We start from the raw sequence: 13651 nt of genomic DNA, 5'->3' as shown, positions 1-13651 counted from the left end.
TAAGGTTGTAAGGTGTCAGCACACTGAAGTCAAGTTTCCCAGAACTCACTGCCTCCCTACCGTCTGGGTCTGATGACAGTTGGCAGACAACAATGAGGCAGCTGTTTCCATGCTCCCAAGGCCTCTGGTGGCACCAGGCACCCCAGCAGCTCCCATGTGTCGTCAGGCCTCTGCTGGCCTACTTTGCTGACAAGGGGCACCATCTCCCTCAGGTCCTGGGCTAGGTACTCATGCAGGCCTGACAAGGGCACCAGCTGCCTTTGTAGGTCACCCACAGCCTCATAGCCGGAAGCAGGGACACAAATGTGGGCACTAGCTGTCCTCAGGAGTTCCAGTTTGCCTTTGCTCTCCCTCACTACATATCCCATTCTCATCCCTTGCTGCCCTACAGTGACTTCAATCCCAATGCCACGTGCAGAGGCAACAGTCTTAGGAAGACTTCTCCACCAGGTCCCACGGCTGCTTCAGTTCTAACCCACATTTTAAGAAATATCATTATATATGTTGCATGGTGGCTTGGCTTTTCTGACTGAACCCTGGCTGACACTATGTATACAGCCAGCTCAGAGGCACACACTTGCAGGGATAATGCAATAGATGGGAGCTAATAATCTCCAACCCTAATTTTAGTCATTAGTTTTTTTGTCCCTTCTCAATAGGGACTTTCATCAGGAATGTTGTTGACCAGTGGACCAAATTGGCCGCACCTAGTACGAGGTGCTTTTACTTCCTCTTTGGCCTTCTCCATCTGCAGTGGTTGTCCACAGTGGTTCAATGCTCTGACCCCACTCCCCGGAGTTTCTTGTACCTCTAGAAAGATCAGGGCCAGCTGACACAAACTTCCACACCTCAAAATGTCCTTGCATTTCCCCCACACTCTCTCCTTCACATCTCTTTCAGCAGGAATAATTTCCCTTTAACTTATGCGGACTCCTCTCCCTAGGACAACATCCTGCCGTCATTCCTGCTTTCTTCATCTTTCTCTCAGCTTTTCACATCATTCTCTCCCTTTCCATGGAATCCTTCCTCTGCCTTCAAACATATGCAGCTCACCTGGTTCTTGTTAAAAGTACCTTTCTTTGACACTGCTGCTTCTTCAAGCCACCTTCCTCATCTCTTGGTCTTCTATCAAACTTCACGAAAGGGAAGCTGTTGCCTCTATGTCCCTCAAATACCTTTTCTTATTTGGCCCTTTCAAAGCAGACTTTGATCCTCACCTTCTATCCCAATGGTAGACTTGGATGCACATAGCAATCACCTGGGCCCCAGGATCCAGTTCCAGATGTTTTGATGTAGTTATTCTGGGGTGCAGCTTCAGCCAGCATCCTGCCCTCCCTACATTTGCAAATCCAATGCTCTTGAAGGAGAAAGGTTACAACTTTCTAAGCAAAAAGCAGTTTAAGAAAGCAGAGACAAAGATGGCCGTGTTTGACTTCCTAAAAATTTTAAAGCTTCCAGGTAAATGACCTTGCTGTTAATGAGCAAATTTTCCATCTTAATACCCTGATAAGAACAAGTTTCTCATTCATTACTAATGACTGGATAACTACGTATAATCTTCTTGAAAAACTATATAGCAAACTATATCCAGACACATGTAGATGTACATACTATTTAATCCATTATTATTTCTATTTCTAGAGGTATAAGCTAAAGTCCCTAAAAATGTTCATTACAGCACTATTTATAATAGAAATTAGAAGAAACCAAAAAGAATAATAAATGTATTGTACATTTAGTGGTTGGGAATATTAATGTCTAAATTAAAAGCTAATTAGGAAAGAAGATTATAACATGGAAAAATGCCTATGATACAATGATAAATGGGGGGAAGAACAGGTACTTATAAAAAGTTGGTAAAGACATTGCACAAATCAAGCCTGATTTAAACTAACATGTAACTTTTCAGACATCAATTTCACAACTTAATAAGTTCTAACTATTAGAAATTTGGGCAAAGAAAACCATTCTTTAAAAAAAAAAACCACTCTTCCAGCCCTCTCTAAATTTTTAGTTTTTCTTTATTTGACTTTTTCAAATACATGTAAAAACAAAGTTAGCAAGCTGGTTTTATCCTGATCACTATGTTCACCCTAAACTTGAATCTTATAAACATGGCTCAACATGATAACACAATTCCCTTTAGCCTCATCCCTTTTTTAGGGAAGCTGTTCTCATTTCTCCAGCTGTAAGATTTATGGGGGACATTTGACTTTGTGCACTCTTTGCAGTTTCATCGGCAACGTGATTTCTCCAGTGAATTATTTTTTTCTTGTGGCAAAAGGAAGAAATATTCAGACTTGCTGTTAAATGTTGTTTCTAGAAAGTGATCGTAAGGGATATTATTCTAAGCTTTTCCAGAATTCCCTGAGATAATAATTGATGATTTGGGGTCCTTGCCTGGCCTGGAGAAGGGGGCTTGGGGTAAAATGGAAAAATTGAAACGAAGCTAAGAAATGACCATTTAATAATAGAGACATCCGATAGTGAAACAAAACACGTGAGTGACAGGTTGGAAATATAAAGATGGCCTCAGAGGCTTTTAAAAATTCAAGATAGAGGAGAGGCTTGTAGTATAATATGGATGTGACATTCAGACTTCTGAAAGGTACACATGAGGGTGTTTCTCCCACCCGGATTTTTGCCACCTGTAGTCACTATTTGCCACCCCCTCCCACTGAGGACTGAGCAGACTGTGAGTCTTCCTGTAAACTCTGTCTGGTTCCAGGTTAGTGTTTCATTTAGAGAAAATGAGGGTGTTGAGCATTAAGAACAGAGCCCAGATGGCGTCATCGTGAAATATGGCACCAGCTGTGCTGCTCAGGGCTTTATTCAGAACCAGGGAAATGCTGTATCCTGTTGGGGCCACACTGCATTCTGTGAGGGAAAATCAAGTGACCTCCACCTTTCCCCACGCCCATCTCTGCTTTCTGGTGAGGATGTGTTTTAAGCCTGTCTCTGAGATTGGTTTAAACGTGCTTTTATTAAACTAACTGGGAATATGTCACTAGTTGTTGCTTCAAAAACTACAGATTTCCTTTTTTTTTTTTCTTTTTGGGAAAAGTCCTAACCTGCCTGCAGCTTGATTCCTTTCAAGCCCGCCTTACTTTTCTTTGGAAGCCTCGGGTTGTGGTTAAAGGCACTGCTCATTCCCCTTAGCCTAAAGTCCAATTTGAGTCCAGCAACATACTGTTTAAAAACCTCAAACTTTGTTTACGTGTGTGACCTGAGGGTTTTCACCTGCTTTTCTTTCCTCCGAGGCCTCAAGGGTAGGTGCATGAGGTATAGACTGGAAGCGAAGTACGATACAGGATTGCAGCATATTCTGTACAAGACTGTCCAGAGGCACATCTGCTTGTCATTGCAAAAATCAGAAGCCTTTTGTATAAAGCACAGCGATGCATTAGGTTACCTGCAGGAATACCACGGATAGAGCTCGAGACCGGTTAGTTCAAGTGGCATATGGCACACCATTTTCCACTTCAAATTACAGAAGCATTTCTGTGAAATCCACGGTACACCATAAATGCAGTTTCATGAACATCCCTTATATACAGATCTTTCCTGTTGGGTGTGTTCTGGACACAGAAGCTGTGGGTGGACCTCAAAGCAGAACCTCAGCTCTGAGCCAGTTATGACGCTGCTGCCAGACTCATGGGGCTGAGGCCAATTTTCATGGTAAAGGGAGACCTGCACTGGCAGTCCCAGAGGAGAAGGCAGTCAGCACCGACTTCTCTGTTCAACAGTTGTTTACCACTCACATTTCCTGAGGACCCACACTGGGCTGAGGGCCAACTTTGTTACTGTGTTTACACTTATAATACAGTGAAGGAACTGGGAGGAGACTCCCTGAGAAACATGAACAACGGGAACCCAGGGACACAGAAGGAAACTGAGGCAGTGATCTGCAAATGTCTAATGTGAGACTTGGACTCAGAGCCACATTTCCAGAGCTTGGGTGTGCTCAAGTCCCAAGTCACTTTTTAGGAGGGTAAGTGTGAACCTGGTGGCGTGGGTGGATGGCCACAGGATCTCCTGAGAGCACAATCCTGAGAATCCAGACTGTGTGAAATCCTTCCTGGTTGTGCCCCAACCCACTTATGAGTTTGGCAAGGTTGCTTTATTTCTTTTCTTTTCTTTCTTTCTTTCTTTCTTTCTTTCTTTCTTTCTTTCTTTCTTTCTTTCTTTTTTTTTTTTTTTTGCTTTATTTCTCTCTGCCTGTTTCACATGGTGGCACCATCAAAGGCTTATGATAATAAAAGTTTCCTGTAAACTTTTTAAAAAGATCAAATAAAAACTACATGGAAAAAAGCAAAGTCGGTGATTTAGGCTTTGCTTAGAATACATCGCATATTTAAGAAAAAAAATAAGCCAATGTTTTATCTTCTAGAGAAGCTTATCCTCCACACAGCCATGAAAGGAGTTTCTAAAACAGCCATCAAATCATTCAGCTTCCCTGCTTCAGGTCCATCACTGGCTGACTGTCGCCCCCAGAATGCAAGCCGGGTTTCTTGGCTCTGCCGTCAAGACCCTCTTGGATCCCGCCCTGCCCGCCTCTCTGGAGTCAGCTCCCACCCCCTCAGTCCCATACACCCTGCCTTCAGGGGCTTCCAATGACTGTCTCCAGAAGGGTGATAGGACCCCACTGCTATGGTGACAGTGGCAGTGCATCAGAAGACTAAGGTGGTAAGAGGCCTCATCAGACCACCCACCCATGGCCAACTGCACAACAACCCGGGAGACCGTGTCCTTGGCCACCCTGGGCGGTATTTACACCAAGAGTCAGGGTTTCTCCACTGATCTTTGCCAGATGTTTGCTCTTATCTCCTCATCCTTATTCTGGACTCCACTTTCCTGGAACTCTCTGACTTTGTCCATGAGCTCTGCAAAGGGCACAGATTTGTCTGTATGGAGCCTGAAAAACATGGAAACGGGTAGTGAGTGAGCTGCTGCCAGCAGATTGCCAAGGGCAGAGATGCACAGAGGTGCTGGGTGACCACAGCAGGGAGGCCACCCGGCATCCATCCAGCCTTCTCTTGGCTGCTCCCTCGGGGTTGTGCAGCTGCCACAATTTCTGCATTTACTTTCTGGGGCAGAGTTATCTTGCTCGTCTTTCTCCAGGCCTCCCACTGAATTGGTCTTGCGAGCTCTGCCCTAGGAGTGTTAGGTTCTCTCTGGACGGCCCGGCTGCCTAGTTGCCCACAACCCCCAGTCGCATCATGATTCCATCCTGGACGGAGCTAAGGGCACCTCACCAGGCCAACAAGAGAGTGGCCATGACTTCTCACCCTCCATTCAGGCAGAGAATGAAACAAGAACCCAAGTGATTGCCACAGTCTTACTCCGGGAAGGTACTGGGCCAGCTTTTCATCCTCTCTCTCAACCTCCCATGAAGCTCTTGTCCTCATCTTTCAGAGGTCGAGGCTAAAATTCAGGCTCAGTAATCTGCTTGAAATTATAAACAAAGAAAGGAACAGAGCTGAAATTTCAAACCAGGTCTAATTCCAAAGACGGCTGGCTTCCACTACGCTTATTATTTGTGCTTACCATGGGCTCCTTTTCTAGGGACTTTACTTGTAACAACTCATTTAAGCCTCACAACATCTCTAAGAGGGAGGGACTCTGCATCTTAAGAGGAACAATTCAGGCCCAGAGACGTTAAGTTACTTGCCTAACATCACACAGCTAGTAAAGGGCAAGGACAAGATTCAGCCTGGCTGGGACACCTGGGTGGCTCGGCGGTTGAGCACCTGCCTTTGGCTCAGGGTGTGATCCTGGAGTCTCAGGATCAAATCCCACATCAGGCTCCCTGCATGAAGCCTGTTTCTCTCTCTCTGCCTATGTCTCTGCTCCTCTCTCTCTCTTTCTCTCTCTCTCTCTCTCATGAATAAATAAACCAAATCTTAAAAAAAAAAAAAAAAAGTTTCAGCCTGGCAGCCTGGCTCCAGAGGCTGTGCGCCTCACTCCTCTGAACCACAGCCTCCCCACGCTCCAGCACCCTAAGGTGGTCAGCACAGCCAACATTCCTCGCACGTCTGTCTTAGGCGGGCACAGCGTGAAAGCACTGAGAGAGGAACCTAAAGGGATTTCTGTCCTTGCACTCAGGGAGCTTACAAAGTTCAACTAATGGGTCAAGGGGGCATGAGGGCTTTACAAAGATATCCTGAGGGTCACGTCCACCCACATTGCCAGGTTTACTTTCAAAAACTATAGCAGAGCTGCTATTTGGAAATCTTTACAATGCACAGGCCTCCATGCTGTCAGGGGAGGCTGAGAAATAGCAAAAGCCTGTCTTTGGCTTTATCTCCTTAGATAGAGGAGAAATCCACAGTTATGTGGGATCTTAGGAGAGCCAAGCTTCTGACACTGTGCAGCTCTGCCTGCAGTGAAAGGTGGTGGCGGGAGCAGAGGATGACCATAGAGGCTTGACCAAGGAGGGCAGCTCGGCAGCAAACAAGGAAGCCCTGTGCCTCCAGCCTACGCCTGAATCTTCCATGGGGAACTAGAAGGCTTTGTCTAGACATCTGTTCAACGTCTTCCCTCCTTCTGGGCGAAGTTAGGGCTGAGTCAAGGACTGGGAGCTGTTTGGGCCAGGAACACTGGTTTCTGCATCATTCTCCGCAGGGTTCTCTTGCACAGCCCCTGGCTCATTAGCGCATGGTCAGTTAAGAACACAAGCTTTGGAGCCAGACCAAGTGGGAATTGGGCTATGAGAGCTAGGGTGAGTTCCTGAATCCCCTATGCCTGTAGATACTTTCCCATAAAATGAGGCTCATAACAGTCCCCACCTCGCGGGGCTGTGCTGAGGGTGAGACTCCACAGAACTTTATAGAGATCTCTGTTGTGACACTCATCCCTACTGAGCAGCAACTGTGTCTGTCCCCTCATCTAGACCATGAACTTTCGGCGGAGGGCAGAGCCTTATCCATGTGCTCTGCTCTTATCCAGTGCCGACACAGGCACTGTCGGTATTGGCTGGAATAACTGCCGTTTGGCCTTACAGGTTTCCCTACGCTCTGGTCCCACCAGCTGTGACTGGAGGCCCTAATGGGGGTGTCTGGCCCTTCCAGGGAATGCTTCCCTGTGAAGGCCCTCACTGCTAGCACATGGGCCTACATCCAGCAGTGCAACCCAGGAACTCAAACTCTGAGCTGGGTTTCCGGAGCAGGTCAGCAGGAGATATGTAGACTCTTACTTCCTTGACCTTCTGATTGCTCAGCCTCTCTCACTTCTCTGTATTACAACAATTAATCTCTACATTTTTTTTCCTGTCCTCCAATTATTCTTATACAGTAGCACTTCTCAAAGTTTAACATGCATACAAGCCAACCGGAGATCCTGTAGGAATGCAGCCAAGGTGCTGCATTCCTAACAAGCTCATGGGAAATGCAGGCACACTGGTCCTGCAGCAAGGCTGTGCCCTGCTCCCAGGACAATCTTCCTCCTGCAAAACTATGATCATGTCACTTGAATGGACTTGAACAGATCTTTCACCTGAACATATACGAAAGGCAAATGAACCCATGGAAAGACAGCATTAGTCATTAGGGAAATGCACTTTAAAACCACAACCTTTAATGTACCTATTTGAAGACTTAAAAATAAAAATGCAATACCAAGTGCTGGTGAGGATGCACGATAACTGGAACTCCCATACTCTGCTGGGGAGAAACCAAGATATTACAGCTACTTTGGAAAATAGTTTGGCAAGGTTGTCTTTTAAATAAAGATAAATACACACTATATTTGACATAGCAATCTTACTCTTACATTTGCCCAAATGAACTGAAAATTCGTTCACACAAAAACCTGTGCACGACTGCTGTTAGTGAGTCTATGCATAACCACCACAACATGGAAATAACCCAGAAGTCCTTCAATTGATGAGTGGCTGAACTCCCTGTGTCACGTCTACACAACAGAATAATGGTGAGCAAAGAAAGGAACAAACTATTGACTTACAAAAACCTGGATGAATCTCAGGTGTGGTATTCCAGGTAAGAGAAGCTGGACTCAGGAAGCTACTTGTTGTATGATTCCATGTATAAGACAATCTGGAAAAGGAAAAACTACAAAGACAGAAAACACATTAGTGCTTATAAGGGGCTAGTATGGGGGAAGGGTTTCCTGCAAAAAGACAAGAAAATTTTGTGGAATGATGAGAATGTTCTGTAGCTTGGTTGCGGTGGTATTTACATGACTATATGCATTTGCAAATGTCAGAATGCCAAAAAGGATGAAGTTTACCGCATGGATGTCATACCTCAAAAGCAACTGACTGCGGCCAAAAAACTTTTCATGGTTCCCATTTGCCCAAGAAATTAAAGTCCAAGCTCCAGAACCCCTTATCCTTTCTAACTAATTGTACTATTCATTTTCTTAAATGCTGGCTAAACTTTCCCGCCACTCAAATGTTCCCTGGGTTTTCTTCTCTTGGTCTCTCTCATCTCCTGGAATAGCCTCTTCTTTTACAGAACAGGTACATAATAGACGTTGAATTAATAGTCCTTGATTTCCCATTGACCAAAAAATGGCACCATAGAAAGATAAACCTGCAAGGGCCAGTTGGAATGAAGCCGAGGTGCTGCATTTCTAACCAGCTCCTTTCTCTCCCAGGAGCTCGGTCTTCTGTAAGGGTTTGTTTGCTGAGGTTGATTCTTTGGAGTAGGCAAAGCAGCGCAAACAAACCCCCAGTGTGCTCAACCCCTGGGAGCAGTTTGCAGCCTTGGAAAGGGCCTGCCTTGGCACACATCTCACTGGCTTAGGACCCTCCAGACTCCCCACTGCCAGGCCCAGGTAGGAGGGAGGCCAGGGTGCTGACAGGAGGCCTGCGGTGGTGTCACCCAGCTGGCGGCAGTGATTGATTCCCCTGTCCTCACTCACTTGTTAGCAGTAGGGCAGCTCACGTCCCCACATCCTGCCTGCCTGGAGGGGGGCTGGAGGGGGAATAAAGAGGGAGGAGGTGCTCTCCGGGGCAGGGCCATCCTTCCAGTGCTGCCCCCCCCCACCCCGAGCCCCTTACCATTCCCGCAGCCCACCCCACAGACTCCCAGGAGGGAGATGGATTCTGAGAGCTGACCCCACGGTTGGCACCGAGGTGCTGGCTGAGGGTCCCAACTCAGAACCTCACATCTTTGAGCCTCCACTACTGAGATAAGCCTTAAAGGAGATTCACACAGACACCTATCCATACAAATACACACGTGGGAAAAAATTATATTCTTGATAACTGTCTTTGGCCACAAGCCCCCAGATGGTCTTCAGATGAGCTAGGAGGAGCCAGGTTTTTTTGCAGGCTACAGAGAGATCTAGAGCCTTAGTGAAAATCTGGCTGAGGGTGAATGGCACCTTCATCTTAGCCCTCTAGATGTTCCCATTCTTGAGGAAAGGAAAGATAAACAAAGGGGGGAGGCTGTTTCCCCATTGAGGGTCCCTCTGACAACCCAGCCCCACTGCATCTTTGCTCCATCAGGAGGTCGAGCATCTCTTTCCTGGGTGGGAGGAGGTGAGAAAGGGTCCGAGGGTTCCCCTGGGGTCCAAAGATGGTGACACAGACAAATTTTTTTAAACCTGCAACATGTACATAGACTCCCTGCCAGGGCCAGTTCCCTAATTTGTGGGCCCCAGTACAAGATGAAAATGTCACTTAAAAAGCAGAGAAAAAACAATGCCTTTGAAAGTAGTAAAATATAAACCTTGTTCATTTCATCTGTGGTCTCTGTTCACCAAGGTGTTTTTTATTTGCTATAGAGCATTCCAGATAAAAAAAAATTAACATTATTATTAGCATGGATTTTACCATGATCTCTATATTGCACAATGCCTGTTTTATATACAAAAATAAAGCATTTAACTCATGTAGAATCACTGAGGTTATGCAGTTTGTATTTCATAGCTTGTGTACGCCTATGTACCTCCTTCTTACTGAGCAGTAGGATACTGCACAAAACTAACACAATTGTTTTTATTTCCCATTTTGCTTTGCACGTGTCCTACCAGCACTCTGCTTTCAGCTTACTGATGAATAGGAAGGATTGAAAGGAAGGCATGGGGTGGCTCAGGTGGTTAAGCATCTGACTCTTGATTTGGCTCAGGTCATGATCTTAGGGCTGTGATCTCAGGGTAGCAATCTCAAGGTCACGGGTTAGAGGCCCACATCTGGCTACGTGCTGAGTATAAAGCCTGCTTGAGATTCTCTATCTCCCTCTCCCTCTGCCCCTCCCCTACTCACACTCGCTCTCAATCTCTCTAAAAAAAATTAAAATAAAAAAACAACAACAAAGGACTGAAAGGAAAAGGAAGCTCCTCTTTCCTTTCCTCCTATAGCTTCTTTTCTTCCTCTTCCCACCTTCGGGGAAGGCCCCCATCCTGCCCCTGGATGCCATCCTGTCTTGTCTTCTTAGAGTGGCTTTCCTGTGAGAAGGCTGATGTCTGCACAGTGTGAAGAGGCCCTGGACCCTCCCAGAGCTTCAGGCCTTCCAGATGCCCAGGAACCTCCACACTGGCCACTTTTGAATGGAATGCTCTCCCCAATTCTGTCTCATATTTTGTCATTTAAAAAGTAGTATGATAATTAGCATGGTTGAGCGTTTATTATACTGGACGCACAGCCATACAGCCATACACAATCAGAACGGCTTGTGGCCCTGTGTCTCTTCGAGTCCTCAGTGATAGAAGTCTATAGTCTCTCCGCAGAAAGCTCAGACAGCAGTTCATCCAGCTGGGCTCTGAGGCAGGGGAATGGGGGCATAGGACATAATCGTGGCTGATCCCTGCTTTCTTCTCCCTCTGAATGGGACTCTGATGCTTCTTCGATCTCCTTCCATTCTCTGAAAGGCCCACATGTAAATCGACCCCAGGAGTCCTCCCTACCATTAAGTGAGACAAATTTAAGGATAATAAAAACTTAGGCTAAAGGTCTAAGTGATCTTAGGCTAAATTATCACATATACACACCCAACAAAAGGACACTCTCACAGTTTACTGAGAATCATTTCACTCTCTCCCTTCCGAGGCCGCTGATGAACATTGTGGGTGTTCTACAGGAACCATGCACCCCTGCCCTCAGGTATTCTCTATCACATCTTGATGGGATAGTTTCCTTATTACACTTACCACTATAATTTATTATTGGCCTACTTATTATCTCTCTCGCATCATCCTGGAATGCCAGTTCCACGAGAATGAGGTCCTCATCTGCCATGTTCCCTGCTGTAACCCAAGAGCACATAGTGCTATACAACCAATATGCATTAGATGAACAAATGGATGAATGAATAAGTGGCATATTTTTTTTTTTTTGCTTTTGTTACCTTCACTTAGCACCTGCACTACTCATGTGCCCTCTAGACTCTCAAAAGTCAAATTCCATAAGTCACTCAGAGGGTCAAATCCTTCAGACACCAAGACATTCAAAAGGGATGGGACCATATGATTTATCCCTTTAGGAGGGCAAAGGAGTGGGATTTTTACTATGGCCAGCATGTGGTCAATGGATCAGAAGAGCTTTCAGCTGATGTGAGAGATACCTGGGACACCATGAAAACAACCAGCAGCAACCCCACATCTCTCCCCTCCTGCTCGCAAGGCACCTTGCCATCCCACCTTTTCCGAAACCTTTAGCCACATGTTGCCATCTTGTGACTCCTTTTACCCTTCCAGCTTGCTCTTGGGGTTCATTTGGTTAGGGTGTTTGAGTGAGGATAAACAGGACCTTTTGCTCTAAGGGTACAAATGTGGGCAAGCAGAGCTCGGCTACCAGCAGGTGCTGGAGTTCCTGAGCAGGTTCTGCCTGCTTATCCCCAAATGTGGACCAGCTCCAGGCAGAGAGGGGCAGCATGGCAGGGAAGCAGCCCCTCACAGGACTGGCTGCGCTACAGTGCAGGTTAAGAATGTGAGATGCGAGACATTTCTCCAAAAAAGACATAGACGTGGCCAACAGACACATGAAAAAAAAACGCTCAACATTACTCAGCAACAGGGAACTACAAATCAAGACCACAATGAGATACCATCTCACACAGGTCAGAATGGCTAAAATTAACAAGTCAGGAAACAACAAATATTGGCGAGGATGTGGAGAAAGGGGAACACTCTTACACTGCCAGTGGGAATGCAAGCTGGTGCAACCACTCTGGAAAACAGTGTGGAGGGTCCTCCAAAAAGTTGAAAATAGGGCCACCCTATGATCCAGCAATTGCACTACCAGGTATTTACCCCAAAGATACAGATGTAGTGATCAGAAGGGGCACCTGCACCCCAATGTTTATAGCAGCAATGTCCTCAATAGCCAAACTATGGAAACAGCCCAGATGTCCAGATGTCCATTGACAGATGAATGGATGAAGAAGAGGTGGTATTTATATACAATGGACTACTACTCAGCCATAAAAAAAAGAGAGAAAGAAAGAAAGAAAGAAAGAAAGAAAGAAAGAAAGAAAGAAAGAAGAAAGAAAGAAAGAAAGAAAGAAAGAAAGAAAGAAAGAAAGAAAAGAAAGAAGAAAGAAAGAAAGAAAGAAAGAAAGAAAGAAAGAAAGAAAGAAAGAAAGAAAGAAAGAAATCTTGCCATTTGCAATGACATGGATGGAACTAGAGGGTATTATGCTAAGTGAAAAAAATCAATCAGAAAAAGACAATTATCAAATAATTCCACTCACATACCAAAATAGGTATCATAGGGGAAGGGAGGGAAAAATAAAACAAGAAGAAATCAGAGAGGGAGACAGACCATAGAGACTCTGGTTTTTTAAATGATTTTACTTATTTATTTGAGAGAGAGATCACAAGAAGAGAGGAGGGGTACAGGGAGAAGCAGATTCCCTGCCAAGCAGGAAGCTGGATGCAGGACTCAATCCCAGGACGCTGAGATCATGACCTGAGCCAAAGGCAGACACTGAACTGACTGAGCCACCCAGGCAGCCAGTAGACTTTTATTTTTTTTTAATTATTTTATTTTTTATTTTGAGACTCTTAATCCTAGGTAACAAACTGAGGGTTGCTGGAGGGGAGGGAGTGGGGAGGATGAGGTAACTGGGTGATGGGCATTAAGGAGGGCACATGACGTAATGAAAACTGGGTGTTATATAAGACTAATGAGTCACTGAACTGTATCTCTAAAACTAATACTACACTATATGTTAATTAATTGAATTTACATTAAGAAATGATAATCCTTAAAACAAAAAAGAAAGAATTTGAGTTACAGAGGCTCAGTAAGTTAAGTGACTGCCTTCAGCTCCGTCATGATCCCAGAGTCCTGGGATCCAGCCCCACGTTGGGCTCCGTGCTCAGTGGGGGGGTCTGCTTGTCCCTCTCTCCGTCCCCCTGCTTGTGCTCACTCTCCCTGTCTCTCTCCAATAAATAAGTAACATCTTTTTAAAAACAAAGAATGTGAGTTATGCTGCCTTTATGAACAAAGCATATGACTTGACTTTATTGGTTGATCTGGGGACTAATCAGCTCAAGGATATGAAGGGGAAGTTTGCAGCTGTGACCGACAATCCTTGGCCTGCATCCCCTGGACTCAACTCACGTCATCAGCACTTGACTTCAGTGCACAGTTTGCGTATGTTGGTAGAAGATCCAGAGTCTTCCCCCTAAGTTTCCAAAATAAACAATTTCTAAGTGTCCTTTTTAGAAAGCAATAACATTT

The 13651-nt window shown here is 45.4% G+C and overlaps 1 long non-coding RNA gene across 4 annotated transcripts in view; it reads right to left on the bottom strand.

The window, feature by feature from the left end:
- Nucleotides 1-2003: 2003 nt before the first annotated feature.
- Nucleotides 2004-13651, bottom strand: part of LOC111096400 — a 49453-nt gene continuing 37805 nt past the window's right edge. For 3 of the 4 annotated variants that reach the window (XR_005361252.1, XR_005361253.1, XR_005361254.1), the window contains 3 exons: nucleotides 13532-13595; nucleotides 7963-8069; nucleotides 2004-4915 (listed from right to left, as the gene is read on the bottom strand). This is a non-coding gene — a long non-coding RNA (uncharacterized LOC111096400). The remainder of the gene's footprint in view (nucleotides 4916-7962; nucleotides 8070-13531; nucleotides 13596-13651) is intronic. The other variant, XR_005361251.1, reaches the window with a different exon arrangement.

Source organism: Canis lupus, chromosome 6 (assembly GCF_011100685.1).
Source record: "Canis lupus familiaris isolate Mischka breed German Shepherd chromosome 6, alternate assembly UU_Cfam_GSD_1.0, whole genome shotgun sequence".
NCBI lineage: Eukaryota > Metazoa > Chordata > Mammalia > Carnivora > Canidae > Canis > Canis lupus.
Note: the sequence above shows the minus strand (reverse complement) of the source record. Positions and strands in the feature narration are given on the sequence as shown.